This window comes from Gymnoscopelus microlampas (assembly GCF_963454915.1).
Source record: "Gymnoscopelus microlampas genome assembly, chromosome: 16".
NCBI classification, from domain to species: domain Eukaryota; kingdom Metazoa; phylum Chordata; class Actinopteri; order Myctophiformes; family Myctophidae; genus Gymnoscopelus; species Gymnoscopelus microlampas.
In genome coordinates, this window is record NC_139953.1 from 8,484,983 (window position 1) to 8,512,482 (window position 27,500).

Below are 27,500 nucleotides of genomic sequence, written 5' to 3' on the forward strand. Positions count from 1 at the left end.
GGCGGCAAGCAATAAGGAAGTGCCGAATTCCCTACAGTTCTCATGGATAGGCTCTATTCACAGCAGCCATATTATGAAGACATTCACAGGTGTTACCAATGATACTAATGAAGGCTCTGTTCCATTCTGGTCAAACAGAGTCAGGGTGCTGATATTGTGCATGTTGGCCCACTGGAAACACTGCTACACCAGTGGGTCTACAGTTGGGGTCCAGGGACCCTCACGGGCTTCCAAATGGCCCCTTACAGGTGTGTAACTCTGAGAGTGTACAAATGGAACCAAATGGACCCGTAAGGGTCCATTTGGTTCCATTTGTACACTCTCAGAGTTATGGGGGGTCGTGGAAACCACTGTGCTACACTAAATGGAACAGAGCATTCATTAGTATCATTGGTAACACATGGGAAGGAAGTTGACGCTCGTTACTGTTATATGAATCGAGGCAATTATGCTTCTGCACTGTCAAATAGGCCAACATCTAATCTAAGATTAGTGGGACTCATTCAAATGAGCACCAGTGAGTCCCGGGACTTACGTCATTGAAAGTCCAACAACATCACTGTATTATATCAGGTTATTATAGCTATTTTATTGTATTAGATATGTGATGTCGTTAACTGACATGCCTGCATATATGCCTGCATATATATACCATATATCGGTTGATATATGGTATCGGAAATTAGGAGTTGGACTATATCAGACATCCCTACCTCAGTCCATATTTTTTTACAGTCTATGGTTTAAATGGACGCATGCCCTCTGCTGGCCTATCCGAGTCTCTGTTGTTTCGGGTCGCCGACCCAAGAGCGGGTGTGGCCAGATGGCTCGGCACGGAGTCACAGAACCAGGAAGGAACGTGAATAGATGAGCACGGTGATATTTAATCTAACACGGGGTCCTGGCTCGCGATGCCTACAAACTCGAGACCCACAACCCCGCTGTGGTTCACGACCCAATCAAAGTGGGCTTTAGTGAAGGGGATTAGAGCATAAACAGCTGAGCGAGTTGGTTTCCTCTTTCCATTACATACAGCCCCCTTCTGCTGCTCTTTGTTAATGGGGCAGATTCATTTCCTGTATTCCATCTTTATCACATTAATTATGGATGTGAAATATAGCTAGGAGCATCTCAGCCATGTCCTCCCTGCTTGTCTTTAGTCTCTCTCTCTCTCTCTCTCTCTCTCTGTTAAAGTCACTCTTTTTGTAGGTCTATTCCACTTCATCTCCTCTGTTTCCTTGTCGTCCTCTCTAAGTCACACTCCATTTGTCTGTCTTTCTGTGTCCTTGCCCCCCCCCCTCTCAGCTTCTCTATCAGTCCATCATGCCTTCTCAAGTCTCTTTTTGGAAATATATTCACCCCTATGCACGCACACGCACACGCACACGCACACACACACACACACACACACACACACACACACACACACACACACACACACACACACACTCCATAGCTTTTTTGTTTTTCAGTTTTGTTTCTATCAAACGTGGCGACTCTGAATTATCAATCAACCAATTAAGGCAGAGTGCACGCACATGTGTGCCGCTCTCGCACGCGTGTTGCATCATCGTCGCCGTGCCGTGCCCTTCCTGTAGTATATGAAGCATAGACATAAAGAATTGATGACAGAGTTGTTGTGAACCCGTTGCAAGCGTGCTTGGAGGGATGAGGGGGGAACTGAGATGAAACGAGGAGAGCTTTTAACTGGAGGAAAAATTAGGCTTCTGTGTGCAAGCATACGCACACACGCACGCACACACACATACAGTAAAAATCTAAGTGTTAAAGGTAGGGTAAGTGATTTTCTTTGGTTAAAATAAGTGTTAAATAGCTGTATATTCTGATAGCACTCATTGCTATAGAGTGTTTGTTCAGTAACAGGAGTCTCCATCTGTCTCCAGTTCTTTAGTAAACAGAAAATACATTTTCAGGTCGGGATACCAAGGTTATCCAATCAGGAGAGAAAACTCAGACAGGATACAGATTAAACAAGTGAATGACGCACATAAATGAGCTGACTAAATTAGAACTGGAACACTATAAAAAATAAAGCTGATAAATGGGTACTCTCTCCTGATTGGCTGAAATATTGTCACCTGGCTGAAAATGTATTTTCTGTTTAATAAAGAGCTGGAGAGACAGGGAGACACCTGTTACTGGAGAAGCACTCTATAGCAATGATTACTGATCACAATATAATAGTGCTTTAACCGTTTAAACAAAACACTTTTTGTTTTAACCAAAAAATATCACTTACACTGCCTTTTACTTAACCGTTTGTATCTCAGAGAGTGTATAGATAGAGTACACTCATAGTTGAAGGAACACGCCAAGGACCCCAACAATTATATGTATTTGGCCGCGGACCCCCATCTGAAAACGTGTTGTGCCAGGGGCCCCCAGAAGGGAAGATTTATGTTGAAAAAAAGTATTGTATTCAAAAATGTCCAAACATTTTACATAATTCTCATCAATTTTCAAAAAATAGCAGATGTACGAGCCTGTAGATCCCTGCTGATCTGTAAGCCACAAAGGATTAAGGCAGTTCTTAAGGCAAAAAATGGGGGTCCAACCAGGTTCTATAGCAAAGGTGTATAGCTATTAAAGTGGTGTGTGTAGTAGTAGTACAACAGTGAGTGTAATCCTAAACACAGCTATCTTAGACACGTGCGCGTACACATACTGTACAACAGCAGAGAGCCTTGTAAGAGGAGCGGAGGAAACAGGAGGGATGTTCTTTCAACCCAAAGCATGCGCACGTGCGTGCGCGCGCACACACACACACACACACACACACACACACACACACACACACACACACACACACACACACACACACACGTACGTGCACACAAGCGTATGCACATATACACACAACTTGGTTCGGACTAAGACCGTGGACCCCCAAGACTTCTCGACAGGGGATAAAGAAGAAAAAGTAAAAAAAAAACTAAACAAATAAGGAGACTCTATGAGAGTGGTGTGTTGGATTCGGACATGATGAGTGTGTGTGTGTGTGTGTGTGTGTGTGTGTGTGTGTGTGTGTGTGTGTGTGTGTGTGTGTGTGTGTGTGTGTGTGTGTGTGTGACAATGACAGAGTAGCAGGAACCGATAGCTTGTAAGAATAGCTGAACGGAGGGAAGGGCAGTGGAGAGAGAGAGAGATAGAGAGAGAGACAGAGAGAGGGACAGACAGAGAGACAGACAGAGGAGAAGAGAGGAGCTACTTTTTAGACAGTAAGCCACCAGGGAACCCAGTTTAGTGTTACGCAAACACGCAAACACACACACACACACACACACACACACACACACACACACACACACACACACACACACACACACGCACACACGCGATCCAATACCAGCTGCCCCCTGCCTGATTCCAGCAGTGAAAGCAGATTGGCCACTCACAAAAACAGTCAGAACCAAACATTATACTCTAGCACTGTCTGTCTGTATCTACTGTCTCGGTTTGTCTATGTATGTATTCATCTATCCATCCATCCGTCCGTCCGTCCATCTATTTATGTACCTACAGCACCTACATGGTGCATTTACATAGCGCTTTTATCCAAAGCGCTTTACATAGATTGTGCATTACATTCACCCATTCACACACACACACACACACATTCATACACCGATGGCGGAGGAAACCATGCAAGGCACCAACCTGCTCATCGGGAGCAATTAGGGGTTCAGCGTCTTGCTCAAGGACACTTCGACAATAACTCTGGGGGAGCCGCCCCCCAGCCCGGGATCGAACTGGGAACCTTGTGGTTATCCAGTTCACTCTACCCAACCCACTCTACCCACTGAGCCACTGCCGCCCCTTCAAAGTTTGTAGATCTACTGTACTACTTTTGCTGTTTTTGAATTCGAAACCTGAAAAGTACGTTTTGGACATCCGACAGAGACGATATCCTGTATATATATATATGTGTATTTACTGTATCCATCATCACACAGCTATCGATCTATCATCTTTTTTTTCCTGTTCCAGCCCCCATGCCCGCACCCCCCCCCCCTCACCTCTTCTCCTTCTCCCGTTCTCTCTATCTCTCTCTCTCCATGTCACTCTACAGGCTCTCATGTTGCCTATGGCACCTGTCGCCCTGAGGGGGTCTTCTCTCCCTCTGTGTGTGTGTGTGTGTGTGTGTGTGTGTGTGTGTGTGTGTGTGTGTGTGGACAGACACACACACACACACACACACACACACACACACACACACGGTTTGGTTTACGTGGAAAGGCAGGGGACATTAATAGAAGCTTGACTGCATGTCACTTCAAGGGGACTTCCCACCCATCACCCCCCCCCACACACACACACACACACACACACACCGCCACTACAACCACCCCCCGTCCCCCCGTCCCCCAAGGTTAGCCACCCCCCCATACGCATGCACGCACACTACACACTCGTACACGTAAACAGATGCGCCAACGCGTCGCATCACATTGCGTCGAGAACTTGTAGACTAGCTACTTTTGAACGCAAGTATAATGGAGTTAAATGGTTAATGAAACTAATGGAATGAGTCGATTAAAAAAATCGATTACAAATGTTTCGTGTTGACTCGTTTTGCTTGTGCGCCGCGCCGTGCGCCAGCAATAGCTGATCTACAAGCTCACAAAGCGTTGTGACGCGGTGTGAGTCCTTTGGGATTGCAACTTTTCCGGTTCCTTAACCCATTTAGACCTGGAACGCATCTGTGTCACTTTAGGTTTCTTTGGCTATTGAGAAATAGCAGATCTACAAGCTCATAGTGCGGCACCGAGTGCCGCGCTATGAGCTTGCATATCTGCTATTTATGAAAAATCGTTTAAAAAAAAATCGTTTTTTTTTTTTCAAAAAATGAAGCATAGCGTTAGTTCATGCAGGACACACTCAGCATTCTATTTCCCATTCACAGCTCAGTGGTCATTACGTCACACACTCATTATCCAATCACAGCTCAGGCATGAGCAAAGAGGATCCTTTAAATACGGCTTCTATTCTCTAGGTCAGCGCTACTCAACCCGCGGCCCCTTGTGGTCAAACCAAAAAAAAAAAAAAAAAAAAAAAATTTTTAAGCACAGGATAAAAAATATACATTTCCGTTCAAATATATGGGTTGCTATTTTTTTTTCAAAAACAAACATCAATTGTTACAGGTATAATGCATAGTTTTCTATGCATTTCGGGTTTTTGGGGGGGTTTGACCCCCATTTTTTTCCGGCCGCGCGGCTTTGCCGGAAAAAAATGGGGGTCAAACCCCCCCAAAAACCCGAAATGCATAGAAAACTATGCATTATACCTGTAACAATTGATGTTTGTTTTTGAAAAAAAAATAGCAACTTCTTAACATCTTAAGTTGAGTAGCCCTGCTCTAGGTCTTTCTTGGTTGCTGAACCAATGCATTTTGCTAGCTCCTCCTCCACCCCAGCCTCCACCTTTTGATTAGAGTCTGGCTTAGGCTCAAATACTTGTGGTTATCATGTATATCTGCTTGTTTAGAGTCTTGCATATAGGCTCAAATACTTGTGTTTATCATGTATATCTGCTAATTCTAACTAATATGTCAATGTACTGCTTATTGTTGACATTGTATCCCTATGGGGATTTGCTTAAGCATTCTCTGAATATATGCTTAGCAGGCTGCTTCGACAAAATTCAGTGAATATTCTCCCAAGAGCGGAGCTTTAACGCCAAGCTTAACTGTATTCCATTTGTGGCAATAAATGGTTCTTTATCTACTAAGACGAGAGTGCTTCTGATTGAATCTGTCAAAAACATTTTAAGAATCGGACTCAGGCCTTAATTAATTAATGGTTAATGGTTCCCTTTAATAATTCCTATAAGGGGTCCCGAAAGGACCCTTACAGGATCTGTAACTCTGAGAGTGTGCAAATGGAACCAAATCGACCCGTAAGGGGTCGATTTGGTTCCATTTGTACACTCTCAGAGTTATTAAAAACACTGATATTGTTGCGAACGCGGAAGTAGGCGCCTCCGCCCAAGTGGAGCCTACTATGAAACTCTGCTCGGCTTGTGGCTCTGTCTGTGTGTGTGTGTGTGCAGTATGTGTGCACTGCCTGCACTGCCTGTGTGCAACCGACAGAGTGCACCAGAGTGCAGCTACAGTCAAAACACTCACACACACACACACACACACACACACACACAGTCCGTAAATACACAATATTTTCGAGCTGCGTTCGCTTCCAGCGTTCGCGCGTCTTACTTGTAATTGTATAGTGTGGCATCACGAGGGGACAGGTGGTAGATGGGTGCTATATTCCTACACCCAAAATGGCCGTTGTAGAAAGAACTGCAACTCCCAGGGTGCCTCAGCACACAAACAAGTGTGGGTGTTTGAGGCACCTAATAGAGGGAGAACTGAGAGAGCAAACAAAGAGGATAGAGACACACAGAGGACAGAGGACTGGATGGAGCTGGACCCCAGGACGGAAAGGGAAGGCTTGTGTTAAGTAACCGTGTGGACTTTGATTGGACTTAAGAACATTATTCTCCCTTTGCAGACATTTATGTTTCCTTTGAAAATTGCCTTATGTTGGCCTACCTGAGTTATTTACCTGTGGGAAAATAAACCTAATTTCGTTTTCACCCTGGATTTTGCCTGTTTGATTCTGCACTGCCTCACACTAGCCCGCTCCATACCTCTCATGACATTACATTGGTGGAGAATACGGGTATGTGGGCCTTAAGTGTGGATGGTCGAAAGTAAAGATATTGAACAGTTGACTGAACTTTTTGCAGAATTGAACACAAACGAACCACATAACCAAATGGAGGAACTGGTGAGAGTACTGATGGAGACCCAGAAGGATCAGCAGGAAACCAATCGGGCCTTGTTGAAACAGCAGGAGAGGGCTAATGACCTTAAAGAGAAGGAGCTTGAACGGTATAAGCCTAAAGCCGGTCATTTCATTCCCAAACTTGGTGTAACTGATGATGTGGAAGCGTACCTCCATGTTTTTGAAGCTACAGCGACCCGGGAACAGTGGCCAAAGACCCAGTGGGTTGGACTCCTGGCCCCCTTTCTCTCAGGTGAGGCCCTTAAAGCCTTTCAAGATTTAGATGCCACTGCGGCACAAGACTATGACCTGTTAAAGACTGAGATTTTGAGCCGCCATGGCCTTACTAAATTTAGCATGGCACAACGGTTCCATAATTGGTCTTTCCAACCTGGGATACCTCCCCGGGCCCAAATGCACGAACTGATCAGAGTGACAAAAAAATGGTTGGAACCTGACAAGAAGAGCTCAGCAGACATTATAGAGGCCCTGGTTGTAGACCGTTATATAAGGGCGCTGCCATATGAGGCCAAGAAGATAATCAGTCAGCAGAAGTTAGATACAGCCATAGGGTTAATAGAAGCAGTAGAGCAGCACCAGGCTGCTTCGGACATGCTACGCCCAAGCCGCAAAGAGCCTATGTCTACGGTGCCTCGACAGAGAGGTCCCAAACCTGCCGACTCTTATTCCAGTCCTCTCACTAGACCTGGAAATCAACCGAGGCCGCAGCGAGGGTTCCAGAGCCCAGAGCCTCGGCAGTGCTATCGCTGTGGTGAATTTGGCCATATCTCCTGGCAGTGTGAAAAGCCAGATGAATCAATGCCCACAGCAGAGTCCGCCAGCCCTCAACAGGCCCACTATGCTGCCTTCCTGAGGGAAAGCGGTGACCGCAGGCCGACGTGCCCGGTAACGGTAAATCAGTATGACGTAGAAGCCTTGCTTGATTCCGGAAGTGCCCGGACCCTGGTCCATGAATCCGTATTGGGGGCGTCTCCCCTTCCCCAAGGTTATTCTGTCCCTGTTGTGTGTGTTCATGGAGACACCCGCGAATATCCAACAACCAGGGTGAAGCTAACTACCACGAGGGGCTCTTTCGATGCTGAAGTGGGAGTCATAAAGACCTTACCTGTTCCAGTCCTGATTGGTCGGGACTGCCCGGCCTTCCAAATGCTGTGGCAGGACGCCCAGAAGAGGCTCAGTCGGGGTCCCCGAACACGTAAGCCTCGAAAGTATAAATTGAATAAGTCCAGGGTTAAACTTGCCAAACCTTGTCCTTCCCCACCTGTTTTAGCCCAAGCCTTTGCAGTAGAGTCCAGTGAGGCTGAATCTGCACCGCAAGAGTCCGATGACTCTGAGCAGCAACCAGTGTCCAGTGAAGGTGACCATGGGGGTCCCAGGGAAGTGCCACCGCTTAAAGGTCAGTATGGAACGGCCCAGTTACAGGACCCCACCCTGGTTAATGCATTAAAAAATGTCCAAGTTCTAGAGGGAACATTGGTGGGAACCAGGCTAACTCCTTCCTACCCCCACTTTGCGGTGAAAAATGGCCTTTTGTATCAGATGGTACAAAGGAGTAGTAAAGTCATTGAGCAACTCCTTGTTCCACAACCTCACCGCCCCACCGTTCTACAGTTGGCGCACACTCACCTGCTGGGGGGCCACTTAGGTGTAGAGAAAACAAAGGAGAGAGTGTTGCAGAGGTTCTTTTGGCCGGGAGTACACAAGGAGATAGAGAACTACTGCCGCAGTTGCCCCGAGTGCCAGGTCACAGCCCCAAAACCGACTTATAGGAACCCCCTGGTCCCTTTACCTATTATCGAAACCCCCTTTGAAAGGATAGGGATGGATATAGTGGGGCCGCTTCCTAAAAGTGCTTGTGGACACCAGTATATCTTGGTCATAGTAGACTATGCCACCCGATATCCGGAAGCGGTTCCGTTAAGGAAGGCAAATGCTAAACAGATAGCCAAAGAACTCTTCCTCTTCAGCAGCCGGGTGGGGATACCCAAGGAGGTCCTTACGGACCAAGGAACCCCGTTCATGTCTAAGGTAATGAAAGAGATGTGTGCTCTGTTACGAGTGAAACAGGTCAGAACCTCGGTGTACCACCCCCAAACAGACGGGTTGGTGGAGAGGTTCAACAAGACGCTCAAATCCATGCTGAGGGCGGCCGTGGGAGGAACTGGGATCAGCTTCTTCCCTACCTGATGTTTGCGGTAAGGGAAGTTCCTCAATCTTCCACAGGGTTCTCACCTTTTGAACTGTTATATTCCTACAGACCCAGAGGGCTTCTAGACATAGCCAAGGAGACGTGGGAGGAGCAGCCATGTCCCCATCGCTCCATGATTGAACATGTGGGGGCGATGCAGGACAGATTGGCGGCGGTGCTTCCTCTGGTGAAGGAACACATGGAGAAAGCACAGAGGGACCAGAGTGCCGTTTATAACCGAACAGCCCAGCCTCGAGAATTCAAACCAGGAGACAGGGTCCTAGTTCTAGTCCCCACAGTGGAATGCAAGTTTTTAGCAACATGGCAGGGTCCATATGAAGTAATTGAAAAGGTTGGGGAAGTCAATTACAAAATACGGCAGCCAGGCAAAAGGAAAGGTGAGCAAATTTATCATGTTAACCTCCTGAAAAAATGGCATGCCCGAGAGGCATTGTTTGCTTGTCTTCCCCCCAGTGAGTCGAAAGAACCTGCCCGGGACGAAGTGCAGTTTGGCCCAGACCTCTCCCCTCACCAACTGCAGCAAACAAAGGAGTTAGTGGATGGTAATCAGGATGTGTTTTCATCCCTCCCTGGCTACACCCACCTGGTGGAGCATGAAATACGCACTCCACCAGGGGTAACTGTGAACCAAAGACCATATCGGGTGCCGGAGGCCCGGAAGAAGGTAATTGAAGAGGAGGTAAAGAAGATGCTAAAGTTAAATGTAATTGAGAAATCCCAGAGTGCCTGGTCAAACCCCATCGTGCTGGTTGGTAAGCCTGACAACACAGTACGTTTCTGTAATGATTTCAGAAAATTGAATGATGTGTCTGAATTTGATGCATATCCCATGCCTCGTGTGGATGAACTAATTGAAAGCCTTGGCAATGCACGATTCATAACCACACTTGATCTCACAAAGGGGTATTGGCAAGTCCCTATGTCTACAGGATCGAAGGAGAAGACTGCCTTTGCCACCCCTAGAGGCTTTTGGCAATACAGAGTGATGCCATTCGGCCTCTTTGGAGCTCCCGCCACGTTCCAGCGATTGATGGATCAGGTACTGGCACCCCATAAAGAATATGCTTCTGCTTATCTGGATGATGTTGTGATTCAGAGCCCGGACTGGCAAGGCCATTTGCCCCGGGTACAGAAGGTCCTGGACTCCCTCCGACAAGCAGGCTTGACAGCAAATCCCAAGAAATGTAAGCTGGCCTTCAGTGAGACAAACTACTTGGGCTATACAATTGGGCGGGGCCTTATCAAACCTCAAGAGGCGAAACTTCGTGCCATCCAGGACTGGCCGCGGCCGGTGACAAAGAGGCAGGTGAGATCATTCTTGGGCCTAAATTCTTACTACAGACGTTTCATACACCACTATTCTACGTTAGCTGCCCCTCTCACAGACTTAACCACAAAGAAACACTCCCGTATGGTGAAATGGACCCCAGCCGCTGAAGAAGCATTTCACAACCTGAAGAGGGCCCTGTGCTCAGAACCGGTCCTTACCTCCCCTGACTTCAGCAAAGAGTTTGTGGTCCAGGCGGATGCCTCTGAGGTGGGTCTGGGTGCGGTGTTGGCCCAGATCAGTGAAGGTGAGGAACACCCTGTTCTTTATTTGAGTCGAAAGTTGGAACCTAGGGAGAAGAATTACTCTACAGTAGAAAAGGAGTGTCTAGCCATTAAATGGTCCCTGGAAACACTCAAGTACTACTTGCTTGGAAGGAAGTTCACCCTGGTGACGGATCATTCACCATTGCAATGGATGGCTAAAAACAAGGAGACGAACGGCAGAATAACCAGATGGTTTTTGAGCCTCCAGCCTTTTAACTTCTCTGTCATTCACAGGCCAGGACGTCACCATGGAAACGCAGATGCCCTGTCCCGTCGAGATGCCTTTTGGTCCTCATTCACCCTGCCGAGGACGTCAGGCCCGGGAAGAGGGATGTGTGGCATCACGAGGGGACAGGTGGTAGATGGGTGCTATATTCCTACACCCAAAATGGCCGTTGTAGAAAGAACTGCAACTCCCAGGGTGCCTCAGCACACAAACAAGTGTGGGTGTTTGAGGCACCTAATAGAGGGAGAACTGAGAGAGCAAACAAAGAGGATAGAGACACACAGAGGACAGAGGACTGGATGGAGCTGGACCCCAGGACGGAAAGGGAAGGCTTGTGTTAAGTAACCGTGTGGACTTTGATTGGACTTAAGAACATTATTCTCCCTTTGCAGACATTTATGTTTCCTTTGAAAATTGCCTTATGTTGGCCTACCTGAGTTATTTACCTGTGGGAAAATAAACCTAATTTCGTTTTCACCCTGGATTTTGCCTGTTTGATTCTGCACTGCCTCACACTAGCCCGCTCCATACCTCTCATGACATTACAATAGCTATAGCAGCAGATGTGACGTCCACATACCAGCTCTGACAGTGTGATAAAAAAACGGTTCCGGAAACGGTTCCAACTGTGATGGAGACTGTCACGGGACAGCACTGTATGTATTATTGCATACTGTTGACTGTTGGGACTGTTGATGTTGGATAAACAAAAAAACTATTCATTCTTGAACAGTCGTAAAAACATTTTTTGGAGCCTTAACCATCCGGCCAACCTTCACAGAACCGATTCTGGTTCCTCAATGTGGGATCCGATCCCAACCCTAGTGTGTGAGCTTGTAGGTCTGCTATTTTCAGTAGCAGAACCCATGACACTGGGGTGCAACCAAGCATAAATCAACCCTAACTGTCCTTCTGTCCCGTGTTGTCTACTCTGTGTGTGTGCGTGTGCGTGTGCGTGTGTGTGTGTGTGGACGCGTGTGTGGTCTGTCAGTCAGTCAACCAGTCCGGGCTTGCCCTGCAAACTAAAAATAACCCGGGCTGTCCCCATGGATGATCCAGTGTGTGTGCGTTTGTGTGTGTGCGTGTGTCAACTGTAATGTCCAAGCGCGGACAGACTTGCCTGCAGCACATAGTTGATACAATGTGCGCACACACACACACACACACACACACACACACACACACACACATGCGCACACACACACGCACGCATGCACGCACGCACTCACTCACACACACACCGGCAACGGGAAGCGTGCCCTGGCTCAGTACTGGGTCTCGAAATAACACCATAAACTTTAAGATTTTGGACCGTTAGATTTTTTTCCGGTCAGGCCCAATTTTCCTTTAGTGACACTGATGGAGACACATCAACAACTAAATGGAAACTCACTACATACTGGTTCAAACTGGTTCAAACTGGTTCTCACATACAGTAGAAACTAACTACATGGAGGTTCAAACTAGTTGTCACATACAAGAGAAACTAACTAGATAAATGTTCAAACTAGTTGTCACATACAGTAGAAACCATCTACATACTGGTTCAAACTGGTTCTCACATACAGTGGAAACTCTCTACATACTGGTTCAAACTGATTCTCATATACAGTAGAAACGCTCTACATACTGGTTCAAACTGGTTCTCATATACAGTAGAAACGCTCTACATACTGGTTCAAACTGTTTCTCATATAAAGTAGAAACTAACTACATAGAGGTTCAAACTGGTTCTCACATACAGTGGAAACTAACTACATAGAGGTTCAAACTGGTTCGCACATACAGTGGAAAACCCACTTTGAGAACCATAGGACTAAATAATAACTACATTGGATCCAGTTGGAACACAGGTAATGTCATTTTTTCAGTTTCCTGAAAAGTAAGTAAGTCGTTTTGGACATACAGTACTAGCTACAATTAACGGCGTCGGTGTCCGATCATGTAGCGGTGCAAATAACAACTCTGCGTTGGCACAGCTCTGCGTGGCATTGGTGGGACGCCACCGTCACCGGTGACAGGCCACGCGCTGGCAGCTGCTACTGGGTCTGTTTGTTGTCATTACATCAGTGTCCTCGTTAGCTAATTAGTATCTTCACTCATGTTGTTAAGGTCTGATTGATCCTCCAACGTATGGACTGGGAGCTGAGTGATGTGCGCATATGCGTGTGCCCGTGCGTGCACGTGTGCGTGCGTGCAAAAATGTCGATGTCCTCACAAGTATAGTAATAAAGACAAGTGTGTGTGTGTGTGTGTGTGTGTGTGTGTGTGTGTGTGTGTGTGTGTGTGTGCACGCGCGTGCTCACGGTGCATCAGACGAAAGCTAATCAATATAAACGACATGTTTGAGCGCGGGGGGAAGAGTTTAGCGGTCGCACAAGCTCATTATCTGGCTGGGGGCCACTTCATGGCGGGGGGGAGGTGTGTGTGTGTGGGGGGGGGGGTCGTTCGTTCTCTCGTTACTCCAATGTCATCTGAAGGGCAGACTGACAGAACAATTAAATACGCAGACAAATACACGCGCAGGAAAAAACACATGTTTGTGTTCTCACTATTTGTGCGCGCGCATACACACACATACAGACGCACACGCACACACACACACACACACACACACACAAACACACACACACACACACGTGCACATCGGACGATCCGTGGGGGGACATCCCGGACTATTTTTAGTTGGCAGGGTAACTATGAAACCACTCTTTAAATTACTGGTGAGAAGAGCTTCCATTGTTCAATCAGGTCCTCACTGGGGACCATCAGCGTCTTGTGGTTTCAGGGGGTTTTAGTCTCCAGTGTGGAACTGTTTCCACTCATCAAGTTTGAAAACCACTTGAACCCCAGCATGCCTATTCTGGTGGTGGTGGGGGGGGGCGGGGGGGGGGCGTTCACCAAAAAGTAGCCGATCTACAAGCTCAAAACGCGTCGCGAATGCGACGCGTTTTGAGCTTGTAGATCGGCTACGTTTTGGCGAAGAAGAGATTCGGTTTAGACGGAAGAAAGTGGTCAAAGTACAATTTGTAACTCAAGGCCAGTTCTGTAAGGCTAGAGTGGAAAAAAAAACTTTAAAAAAAAACCCAAAAACTCTCAGTTCTTGGGGCTGGAGCATGGGAAACCTCTCACTTCAGAGTGAAGCTGCTTTCTCTTTGTCTTTGTGTTTTTGGTGGAATAATTTTTGCTATTTTTGAATTGGAATCCTGATTTGTCTTTGCTATTTTTTAATTGGAATCCTGAAAAGTAACATTTTCAATTAATTTAAAAGGCATTTAGTTATACTTATGTTAACTTAATGAACATAAATACAAATACATTGGACATAAAAAAGACAATAGAATTTTAATACTAGTCATTAAGCTACTAATATAGACTGAAGTAATTAAAGCGGGTCATGTTTGCATGTTTGGAATTGTAACAGCTGAATTCAATAATATATCAGTATTCCGATATCAACCTGTGGGCCGCATTAAGTGAAGGTGGGGGCCGCATGTGGCCCCCGGGCCGCCAGTTGTCCATGTAGGGGATACAGCCTAATTCCTAAATTGCTTCTCTCCGAGTTGGCATCGTAACGCGCTGTGAGCTTGCAGCTCTTGCTGCGTTCTCTCCCCCTGAATAGGGACCAATAGGGTTCATATGGTTAAAATCTAGGCCAAAAAGCACTTAACCTTAACCTTCCCCTTGAGACTTGCAGTGTGGTTTGGGGAAAGCAAGAGCCTGGGGTTTGTGCCGGGCAGCCACCTGGTGTGAGTGTGTCTGACTGGATGAATGTGCAGCGGCACCGCGGTGGTGCTGGGAACGGGGCTTTGCGGGCGAAGTCGAACATTCCGCGAATAAAATTAAAGGTTCAAAACAACAACAACGAGGTATTGGTGGAATAAGTTCAGGGTTTTTTTTCTTTTTTTTTTTACTTGAGTGAAAGTAGCAATACTGCAATGTAGAAATACTCTGTTACAAGTACAGTCAAATGAGCTGTATTATAAAGAAGATTTACTTGAGCAAAAGTACAAAAGCATTGGCGTTAAAATATACTCATAGTGCCAAAGTACTAAAAACTAAAATAGCCGATCTACAGGCTCAGATTGGCTGTAGATTAATTGGCAATTAAAAATATATATATATTGTATGTTTTTGAAATAATAATCTATATCTACAAAGTAACTTGTAAATCTCTGCTGTCCGGCAGAAACCAGCTAACTCCAAAATGTTCATTTTTCAGAAAATAACAAAAACAAAAAGTGGAGTTAGGAGGTTTTGTGCATTGATAAGAACAGCTAATTGGACCTCAAAGCTCACAATGAGGTTGGAGGAGGTCAAAAGGGGGTGGAGCCTGGAGTCAGCAAAACCAGCTAACTCCACCCCCCTTTGGTGGACTTTGCTGGTTTAGCAGAAAGTTTGAGGATCCAATGGAGTCAGCTGGTTTTGTCAGAAGCGATTTTTAATACTTTTCATTGGTTCAATATTTTTTTAATTACCACACAGACGTAAAGGGTGTTCAATAGCACTGATTTATGGAAAAAAAATGCAAAAGCGGAAAACTGGAGTTAGCTGGTTTCTGCCGGACTTCAACGAAATACAGTTTTCATAGAATTGTAGTAACTGTAAAAAAGTACAATATTTCAAAAGAAAGACTCAGAGGAAGATGTCGTTCATATCGAAACGTCAGTCACCTACTGGTTGCTACTAGTAGCACCTTCAAAAATAAAAGAAAGCTTAAATGTCCGAGTTCTTCGCTACAACGAGGCAGCGTTGCCAGATGTTGCGAGGTCTTTGAAAACAAGCCCAAAAGAAGTAACTAGGCCAAATGAGCACTTTAAACCTACTATATACATCAACTATTTGAAAATAGACGATCTACAAGCTCACAACGTAAGCTTGTAGATCGTCACACGACCGTCACACAGGGACACACGCTGTGAGCTTGTAGATCTGCTATATTCAAAAGAATCTTGGACATAACGGGAAAATTTCCGACACATTTTAACAGCACAAATCTAGTACGGGGGTCCCTGGCACCAAATATTTTCAGATGGGGGGGGGGTGGGGTGTCTGCGGACAAATATTAATTTGGGGGTGTATTTGACATGAAAATATTTGAGAACCACTGCTTAAACATTAGGAAGCGATCCCCAAACAAACTTTACAGACAAAACAACCCCAAAGTCGCTTATAATAAGCAGACTTGGCAACAGTGATCCTAGTGGCTCGGGCGGTATACGGTAAGTGAGATTTCCTGTCTCCCATGATGGATTTATGTCTGGAAAACAACAACAATTTAGGCTACACAAAAAACAAAAAAAACCCAAAAATCCCAAACAATGTTTTCAAGACAAACTTCCAGTTTACAGGAGCTCATATCCCGGATCTGTTAACTTCCTTCATTTTTTTCCCCTTTTCTTTTCCCCCTCTCGGTTCTTCGGGAAGTGAAGGGTGACTCATGAAGCTTACTAGCAACTCATTTACTTTGTTTTTCTCTTTGCCCTCTTTTACGTTTATCGGAGGCAGGCCTATAAGTCATGTGAGGTTTGGATGCTGCCAAACAATTAAAAAACAAAAACAAATAGGGGATTTTTTTCTGTTTTATTGCCCTTTCTTAATGACACGAGGAACTGGCTAATTCGACCGATATTAGACTTTATTTATGTGGTGTTTAAGAGCCAGCCAACTCATTTTGACATTTATTTTAGTGAGACAGTAGGAAAGGCCAGAGAGACAGAGATTGAAAAGCAGTTGAATTTTGCCATGTATACAAGTTTATTGTGTGTGTTTTTTAGTGTGTGTGTGTGTGTGTTTGTTTGACCTTTAGCTGTCCTCTGGGGGGGGGGGGGGGGGGTTGCACAGAGGGGGCACACTAGAGAAGCCTGTCCCCTGCAGACATGTACAGATGTGTACACACACACAAACAAACTGAAATACGGACACAACCTCTCTCCATGTTGCATATTTCATGTCCCTCTCTGCATGCACAAATGCACATACAGTGACACACACACACACACACACACACACACACACACACACACACACACACACACACACACACACACACACACACACACACACACACACACACACACACACACACACACACACACACACACACACACACACACACACACACACACACACACACCTTTGCCACTGCAGCGCTCAGCATCAAATATGCATCAAATTATATAAGAGAAAGCGATTATGTAATGGACTCTATCCCCTACTACCCCTGCCTGAGTGGTGTGTGTGTGTGTGTGTGTGTGTGTGTGTGTGTGTGTGTGTGTGTGTGTGTGTGTGTGTGTGTGTGTGTGTGTGTGTGTGAGAGGGAGAGACACAGACAGAGAGAAAGGGAAAGAGAGCAAGAGAGAGAGAGAGTGTGTGTTTGTGCAAAGTGTGTGTGTGTGTGTGTGTGTGTGTGTGTGTGTGTGTGTGCGTGCGGCTGTGTGCGAGCGCGTGCGTGCGTGCATGTGTTATACCGAGTTCTTTGGCTAATGAAGCTATCTACGCCAAAAAACAGCAAGGGGGAGAGAGGATGGAGAGAGGAGGAGAGAAGAGCTAAATTTAGCTTCAATGGCCTTAAGCAGCCTCTGAAAAAACAGGAGGAGAGGAGAGGAGAGGAGAGGAGAGGAGAGGAGAGGATGCATTCCAGGGAAATTAAAAACAGGATGAGGACAAACGACAGACAGTTTATTTCTCATGCTGTATCAGAAGTTTGGTGCTGATAAATTCAGGCCAACGTCTGTTTATGACACTAAAGCTTCCTTATTCTGGGGGGAACATTTGGCAGTAATTGCGACGTGTTGTGAGCTTGTATATTGTCTATTTTTCGGTGGACAGATTTGGTGCAAAGGGACAAAATGAGGGGGCCCAGTATAGACCCCTGGGGGACCCCGGCGAAGGAAGTATTAACACTTGGTTAAGTTAACACTAATGTCTTGATTCCAGGTGAGGCTTAACCACTTATAGACTCTCTATACCAGTGGTTCTCAAAATGAGGTTCAGGGACTCTCAGGGTTCCTTGAGGAGGGTTCTAAATTGACCCTTACAAGGTCTGTAACTCTGACAGTATGCAAATCGCACCAAATGGACCGGTTAGGATTAAAGGGATAGTTCACCCCCGAAATGACTTTTTTTCCTATGGATTAGTCACCCCATGGAGACTTGAATTCATAGATATGTTTTTGTTTTTGTCGCATTCCTAAGCCAATAATTTGATGACCGGCAGCGGTTCCGGTAGGAGACACAAATAGCCTCCTTTGTGTCTCCAACAGGAACCGCTGCCTACCTAATTGGTCATCAAATTATTGGCTTAGGAATGCGACAAAAACAAAAACATATCCATGGATTCAAGTCTCCATGGGGAGAACTATCCCTTTAAGGGGGGGTCCTTGAAATGTTAAAGTTTGAGAAACACTGCTCTATACTGTACTGTTATATCAAAACGGGCCTGCATTGCACCGTAGATGCACTCTTTTTTTCTCCTCTTCACCAATTCTCTTTGCCAAAAATAGCCGATCTACAAGCTATTTTTTGCTGCATATTCCCCCCCCGAATAGGGACGTAGGGACTGGTTAGTGTCAGTCAGACACATTGACATAGAGCAGTATTGGGTGAATAACATGGGATGGGTTTTTTAACCCATTGAGACCTGGAACGCATCTGTGTCACTTCAGATTTCTTTGGCTATTCAAAAATAGCAGATATACAAGCTCATAGCGCGGCACCGAGTGCCGCGCTATGAGCTTGTAGATCTGTTATTTTTGAAAAATGTTGAAAAAAATCTTTTTTGATTTTTTTTCAAAAAACATTTTTTTCCAAAAAAACATTTTTTTCCAAAAAACATTTTTTGATTTTTTTTCAAAAAACATTTTTTTCCAAAAAACATTTTTTTCCAAAAAACATTTTTTTCCAAAAAACATTTTTTTCCAAAAAACATTTTTTTTCAAAAAACATTTTTAAGAATCGCCTCAGGTCTTAATGGGTTAAGCATTGCTTCACCGCACCCAGGTTGTGGTGATGCCTTTCCTTGTTAAATGTTGGAACACACACGAAAAAAAAAGGCTGGGTGGCCCATCTGCCTGTCTGTGTGTGTGTGTGTGTGTGTGTGTGTGTGTGTGTGTGTGTGTGTGTGTGTGTGTGTGTGTGTGTGTCAAGGTATGTAGAGCGAGGTATAAGTGGAGGGAGAGGAGAGAGGGAGGGATAAAGTCTGTCTGTCTGTCTGTCTGTCTCTCTCTGTGAGCGTGTGCATGTGTGTGTGCGCGTGCGCGTGCGCGTGCGCGTGTGTGTGTGTGTGTGTGTGTGGCCAAGCTTGTTGCCGCCGGTGACCTCAGATGCACTGTAGCCTACCGTAGCTTAGCAACCACCATCCCCCAGCATCACCTCGGCTCTCTCCTCCCTGCGGGCATCTGGAAGGAAAACACATAAAAGATACAGATAAAGGCACATTCCTCTCAAAAAACCTACACTTAAGGAAATAAATGACAAGCCTCGCGTTGTTATCAACGCTATATACGCTTTGACACCGCCTGACAATCTGCCTGGCGAGAGAGAGACAGAGAGAGAGAGAGGGAGAGAGAGGGGGGTTGCAAAACTTCTTATGAATTGAATACGCAGGACCACAATGGAAACAAAACCCTCAGGGCTTTTTGTGTTATCCTTTTAGCGTTATTGTACCTCTGTACGTTTTGCAAACTGTTAATAAAGTATTCAATCAATCGATCAATCGAACGGAATGGAGTTTGAAAGAGTTGATGTTTTTTTTTTTTTTGCATCTCTGGGACCCCCAATCTACACTGTAAAATGCTTTACAAATGGAACCAAATGGACCCGTAAAGGGTTCATTTGTCAAATCATTATTATGATTTTTATTTGTGTTACTAGGATTATTAGCTACACCGTCATACCATGAGGAATACTTTGCGTCAAGTGGTTAATTACAAATATTTGTTTTAATACATTTGGAATCTTTTGATGGGACCAGTGGGTCAAATCAACACACAAAACTTACATATATTTTTTTAAAGTCATATCACTGTAATAGAATTGATGTGAAATACACTTAAATGAATACAAATAAAACGCCATCTTACTGTATAGTTGTAAAACTGTATTGTTTTTTCAGAGGTAAGCGGCAAGGAAACTGCAGCTTGATTGGTTACTTAATCGTATAAACTAATTGAGCAGGGAGTAATTACCATGTAATTAACACTAGCGCAAAGGCTCTGCTACTGTTGGCCTGTGTGATGCTAGAAGTGCTTTACCAGTAATGTTGGCAGGGTACCAAGCATTGGAGAAAAAAACTAAACAGTCTGATTCAAGCTTGGACAAAGTTGCAATACATGACTTTCTTTAGTGAATAAAACATGATTTTTAACCAAGTATGATTCTCAACCTGAGAATATGGTTCTCAACCTGTGGGTCGGGACCCCCACGGAGGTTATTTTAAAACCTAAAAAAAATAAAGAAAAGAAAAAAGATCATTACTGCATCAAAAGTACCGGTCAAACATTGGCCAAATTGTCAAATAATATACAAGAAAGAGGCAAACATTTTGAAAATAGCCGATCTACAAGCTCACGACTTGTAGATCTGCAATTTTCACAATATTTATCTGTGGAACCGAGTTCTCTATTAATATGTTGGATTCATGTTAACACATTGGCTGCCAGCTTTTTTTTTTTTTCCTACAGTAGGCTGCTAGACTTTTTCAATGAGAAAAAAAAAGTACTTAGGAGCCGAGATACAGAATTTTTAAGTTTTAAGTTACAAGGAAGTGTCTGGGAGTCTAAATCTTTGGAAAATCATATCTCCTTGGTCTTTTTTTTTTTTTTCTAAAAAAATAAAAATAATAATAATAATATTTTGAAAAAAATGTATTTTTGAAAGAACGCAGATCTGCGTTCTTGGCAGCGTGCGGGCTTTTGCGCAAATGAACGCAGATCTGCGTCCATGGCAGCCAATGTGTTAATATGTATTTTCAGACATTTAACCCTCAACACTTAAACTAACCCTGTAAACCTGACCTTAGGCTATGTACTTTTTTTCTCCCCTTCTACACCGAAAATAGCCGACCTACAAGCCTGTAGATCGGCTCTTTTCGGCAAGTGTTCCCCCGATTGTCGGCAAATGTCGCCCATAATTGCCCCCCCACCCCCCTGTAGTAACTCTACAGGACCCCCTGTTGAAGACCCTGGGCGGGCCCTGAGCTCCAGCCATCGTGTTGTTGTTGTTGAAAGTTGGAGAACATGTTATCATCCCCCAGTTTCCAAAAACAGTTTCGAGAGAGGCTGCCTGGCACGGCCCCCAGCAGGCAGCACTCCCCGGGGCGATGGGGGGGGTGGGGGGGGGGGGTTTGGGGGGGGTTAGGTAGACCCCACCGCGGTGGTGGTGTTAAAAGAGGTTTCATTCCCGCTCGGGACACTCCGCCGTCTAAAAATACACACACTCACTCATCGTCGTACCGCAAGGAACGCGCGGCACACACTCCTATCGTATGTCAGTGATTTTCCATGAGTCGCGGGCCGGGGACACCAAAGTGTGGCACCCGCGCCGAGCACCCGTGTGCTCCCTTTGTGTTGTGAGCCTTCTAGTGCGGGGGGTCCACAACGTTTTTTTTTTCCCAGGCCAAGGACCCCCTTAGCAGAGAGAGATGAAACCCATTAAGACCTGGAACTGTGTCATTTTTAGATTTGAGCTAAAAAGCATTATTTTACACTTTGGGCTATTCAAAAATAGCAGATATACAAGCTTGTAGCACGGCACCGAGTGCCGCGCTACGAGCTTGTAGATCTGCTATTTTTGAAAAATCGTCAAAATGTGTGTAAATCTTTGAATATATATTGTTTTAAAGCACAGTTTAACTCAAATATTTGCTTCTGGGGGGTCACTGGAACAACATATTTTGAGATGGGGGTCCGCAGCCAATGTTGGGGGTCCTTGACATGAAAAAGTTTGAGAACCACTGATATAGCAATTTACGTTTTTTTCAGAAAACTGTTAGGATTTAGAAGGCCTTTTGTAGAATCGGCATCAGGTCTCAATGGGTTAACCACTCTATACTTGGTCTGCTCTTTCTAACTCTACACCTAACCTCTTAGGGGTAGAGTGTAATAGAGAGAGAGACCTCCGAAAATAGCCGATCTGCACGCTGAGCTTGTAGATCTGATAGTTTTGGCTAAAGTTCTCCTCAGAATAGGGATGCTGGGGTTCAAGTGGTTAATGTAATAATAAAAAAAGAAATCCTATCACACAAAGATTTGGAGGCCCCCCTGTGCTAACTCTGAGGACCCCCTAGGGGTCCCGGACCCCCTGTTGAAGACCCCAGTACTATTTTCTTAGCGATTATTCTATCGATCACTTCTTTTAATCGACTGATCCAGCGTGTCACATTGTGACACGTTGTGAGCTTGAAGATCGGCTAATTTTCACTTATTTCTTTTTCTTACTTCTACAATGACCCAATGGCCCAAAATAGGGATTAATTGATTATCTTATTGAATTATTGATTATTTTGCATAATCAACTAAATCGTCATCAAACCATTCAAGTTCAAGGTTAACCACTTAACCACTCACTCACTAGCCGGGTTCACACTGGTTTCAATCCTTGGCCCACTCCTTTTTTTGTTCTCCCTCCACACCAAATGTCTTTGCTGAAAATAGCTGATCTACAAGCTCGCAACGCGTTGTGAATTAGGGTATTGAATTTGTTTGATAAAATAAATCTAATATAAATATTATTGAAGTTTTGGGAAATGTTTGGAACAGTTTAGCCATTGTAAGGAAGCCATGTTGTCAGTAGTGAATGCCAGAAGATGCGGTATGCTAATTTCAGCATAGTAAGAAAGACAGGCAGTTACGGTAAGCAGCGGTGTAAAGTAACTAAGTACATTTACCCAAGTACTGTACTTAAGTACACTTTTGTTCTTCCAATTTTCAATACTTTTACTTCTACTCTACTACATCTCAGAGGCAAATATTGTACTTTTTACTCCACTACAATTATTTGAAAACTTTAGATACAAGTTACTTTGTAGATTGTGATTATCATTACAATGCATACATTAACCATTTCAGCTCAATAAAAATAGCCGATCTGCAAGCTCACAACGCGTCGCAAAGCGACGCGTTGTGAGCTTGCAGATCTGCTATTTTCAAAGCACTTCCAATACATTTGGAAACGTGTGAAACGGGATATTCTGCTAAATGAGTACTTTTACTTTCAGTATAGTTCAATGCGAACGCTTTTGTACTTTTACTCAAGTAAACTTTGAATACCAGACTTTTTTTTGTAACAGAGCATTTCTACCGTGGTATTCGTACTTATACTCAAGTACAAAATGTGAGTACTTCTTCCACCACTGACGGTAAGTCACGGTAGGATGCCAACATGACAGAGAGAGAGAGACAATAGTAAATGAGACGGTACTGTACTTTATGCTGTACAGTATACTGTGGTTCTTCTCACATATGGTGTTTTGGAAGGGAACTCCCCATAACTAATGTTTTACAGCGAGCACACAGAGACGCAAACAGATAGCACGCGCACGCACACACACACACACACACACACACACACACACACACAAACGTTTGTATTACTATACTGGCGAGGACACACACGTTTTAGGACACCATCGAAATTGGCTGAAAACTGCTGAATAATGGCAGATCTACAATCTCACAACGCATCACGCTTTGACGCGTTGTGAGCTTGTAGATCGACTGTTTTAAGAATAAATCAGGGATAACTCCTACTAGGGATGCAAATTATCGATCAATTCATTAATTGATAATTGATAACCTTATCAACCGATTAACCGGTTAACTGATAAGCGCCGTTCTTTTAAAATCTGAGAATCTTAATTTCAGATTTTAAAAAAAATCCTAAAAAAAAGTGCTTAGGAGCCGAGATACAGCCTTTTTCAGTAAGTTAAACAAGAAGTGAATGGAGCAGCAAATCTTCAAATCATCATATCTTGGGTTCTAAACATAAACATTTTTTTTTTTACATTTTTTCAATTAATTGTTAATTGTTTGATTTAATCGGATAATTTCTTAATCGATTAATTCGATTAATCGATTAATTGTTAACATCCCTAACTCCTACCCTAACCCCTACATCTTTTTTTTGTTTTTATTCTAAACCTATCATAAAACAACCATTTGGAGCATTTTGCTCACAAATGTCTTGTTTCTCAAATTCTACCACTTGTGGGGACATCTGGCCCTTACAAGTAGGCTATAGTAATATAAATCACACACACACACACACACACACACACACACACACACACACACACACGTGCGCGCGCACACACACTCACACACACACACACGTTAGTATTACTATACTATAACATTTCAACCGTTGAGTGCCACAACTGGCTATACACGTTTTCTTTCTTTTTTTTTCCACAAGGGCCGCTCTAACGCAACTTAGGAATTATCGTAGGACCCTTTAACCCATTAAGACGTGGTCACTTTAGATTTCTGTGCCGCGCTATGAGCTTGTATATCTGCTATTTTTGAAAAATCGTGAAATTTTTTTTTTTTTTTTTTTTCCCAAAAAAATGCTAGGATTTAGAGGATTTAGATTTTTTTAAGACTCTGCCTCAGGTCTTAATGGGTTAAAATGGAATGGACGGATGTGACATCAGTACAAAAAAACGTCACTTCCGTCCGCTCCAATGATAGGATCTTGAGAAACTCCATATCTTTTTACCGTGGTGAAAACGAGCCATTTTCGACGGGCGATCACTCTGCAAGTTAGAAATATCATTGTTCCAGTCGTTAGACGGGACCCTCGACCATCGCGCAGACACCCTTTGTTTACATCCGGGTCCTCGGGGGGGGGGGGGGTCTTCTACAGCTCTAAACAGATCGGCGTAAACAGTAAGCAGTTGTGAGCTTATAGATCGGCTATTTTGCCGTGTGTGACATCGTCACGGCTCGGCTGCGTATGAAAAAGGGGGAAAATCCTTTTGAGGACCAGCTAAATGGTCCTCACAAATGTCTTATTTCTCACATTCTTCTATACTCGTGTGGACATCAAGTATAGTGATACAAACACAGAGAGGGAGAGAGAGAGAGCGAGAGAGCACCCAACAGGCTTTCTCTCTCTCTCTCTCCTCTCTCTCTCTCTCTCTCTCTCTCTCTCTCTCTCTCTCTCTCTCTCTCTCTCTCTCTCTCTCTCTCTCTCTCTCTCTCTCTCTCTCTCTCTCTCTCTCTCTCTCTCTCTCTCTCTCTCTCTCTCTCTCTCTCTCTCTCTCTCTCTCTCTCTCTCTCTCTCTCTCTCTCTCTCTCTCTCTCTCTCTCTCTCTCTCTCTCTCTCTCTCTCTCTCCCTCTCTCCTCCCTCAGTAACCAAACGGTATAATTTATCTTCATCGCTCCCCAACTTCAGCCCCTTAAATCATCCTGGGCCAGCTCTGTGGCATGTCAAAAATGTTACAGCGCTCAGCTCCCTCTCTGATGGCAAGCCTGCTTTCTGTGGTGGGAGACTGCTATGCTCTGTCTCTGTGTGTGTGTGTGTGTGTGTGTGTGTGTGTGTGTGTGTGTGTGTGTGTGTGTGTGTGTGTGTGTGTGTGTGTGTGTGTGTGTGTGTGTGTGTGTGTGTGTGTGTGTGTGTGTGTGTGTGTGTGCGTGTGTTACTTGCAGTGGTGGAAAAAGTACTCAAATTCTTTACTTAAGTAAAAGTGTCAATACTGCAATATAGAAATACTCTGTGACAAGTAAAAGTCCAGAATTCTAAATTTACTTGATTAAAAAGGTAAAAAAGTTAAAGTACTAAATGTGACGCGATGCGTTGTGAGCTTGTAGATCTGCTATTTTCAGATAGCCTAGGTATAAAATATGGCTAAAGTGGTTAACATATGTTTCATAATATCATAATAAATATCTGCAAAGTAACTAAAGTTTTTTTTTTAAAGTTGTAAAAGTATAATATTTGCCTCTGAGATGTAGTGGAGTAGAAGTAAAAGTACTGAAAATGGGAAATACCTTAGGGTTAAGATCAGGAAGCACAATGTGTTGTGAGCTTTACGGTATATGGTTAAAAATGGCATTTATACAACCTCTGTCCTAGAAATGTCATGTTCCTCACAAGTATAGCAATACCAACAACGTGTGTGTGTGTGTGTGTGTGTGTGTGTGTGTGTGTGTGTGTGTGTGTGTGTGTGTGTGTGTGTGTGTGTGTGTGTGTGTGTGTGTGTGTGTGTGTGTGTGCGTGTGCGTGTGCGTGCGTGCTTTGCACTCGCGTTTCTTTTTCACCCCCTTCTCTCTTCCCTTCGTGGGAGGCTGCATCTTTTTCAGGCGCCATGCATTTATTCATAAGCACACTTTTCCTCCTGAAGGCTGGTCAGGCTCAGAGGAAAAGGAAAAGAACCAATTTGATCCTGGAGAGACATTCTTTGCGAGGACGGGCAAGTTGGAGCATTTCTCTGCCAGCTGAGCGTTAAATCTTGAGCTTAGCATTAAGTTAATACTGACTTTCACACTGCTAATTCATCCATGTGGAGGATTGTCCTTGTGGAAGAATGTGTTGCTTCACATGCATAATGGGAAGCAACCATATATGTGCTGTGGTTTAAATATGCTGCTACAGTGGTCTAAACATGCTGGCACAGGGTGGCACAGTGGTCTAAACATGGTGGCACAGGGTGGCACAGTGGTCTAAACATGGTGGCACAGGGTGGCACAGTGGTCTAAACATGGTGGCACAGGGTGGCACAGTGGTCTAAACATGCTGGCACAGGGTGGCACAGTGGTCTAAACATGCTGGCACAGGGTGGCACAGTGGTCTAAACATGGTGGCACAGTGGTCTAAACATGCTGGCACATGGAGGCACAGTGGTCTAAACATGGTGGCACAGTGGTCTAAACATGGTGGCACATGGAGGCACAGTGGTCTAAACATGGTGGCACAGTGGTCTAAACATGGTGGCACATGGAGGCACAGTGGTCTAAACATGGTGGCACAGTGGTCTAAACATGGTGGCAAAGTGGTGCAGTAGAACTAAACATGCTGACAAATGGTGGCACAGTGGTCTAAACATGCTGACACATGGTGGCACAGTGGTCTAAACATGGTGGCACAGTGGTGCAGTAGAACTAAACATGCCGGCACAAGGTGGATCAGTGGTTTGCACTGTTAGCTTATAAATCCTGGGTTTGAATCTGACTGTTCTCAAATAACATGCATGTTACTGTATACTGATGTCCCTCCAGCTCTTTATTAAACCAACAAATACATTTTCAGGTGGGGAGAGAGAGACAACTCGGCAGCCTAAATTGTATACTGTTCCAGTTCCAATTGTGTCTGCTCATTCTTCTAATTCTATTTGTTTATCCTGTATCCTGTTTGAGTTACTCTCCTCATTGGATTAAATGTGTAAACTGTTCACACTTGGTTACAATTGCTAGGATTTGTTGGAACAGAGAAGATATATTTATGTGTATGTTACTTAAGACACTTTTTTGTTTTACTTCATTTCAAGGACCCCCGGTTTTGTATGCATTCGACCACGGAACTCCAAAACTCTGACAGTGTACGGGTCCATTTGGTTCCATTTGTACACTGTCAGAGTTACACACTGGTAAGGGTCCATTTGGTTTCGAACTACCAATAATTTAGCTGGGGACCCCCTGGAAC

General features: G+C 44.5%; 1 protein-coding gene across 2 annotated transcripts in view; it reads right to left on the reverse strand.

The window, feature by feature from the left end:
- Positions 1-27,500, reverse strand: part of hivep2a (HIVEP zinc finger 2a) — a 181,021-nt gene that overhangs the window by 116,981 nt on the left and 36,540 nt on the right. For both annotated transcript variants that reach the window (XM_084083277.1, XM_084083275.1), the window contains exon 3: positions 19,199-19,257. The gene's annotated coding sequence lies outside the window, so the exon portion shown is untranslated. The remainder of the gene's footprint in view (positions 1-19,198; positions 19,258-27,500) is intronic.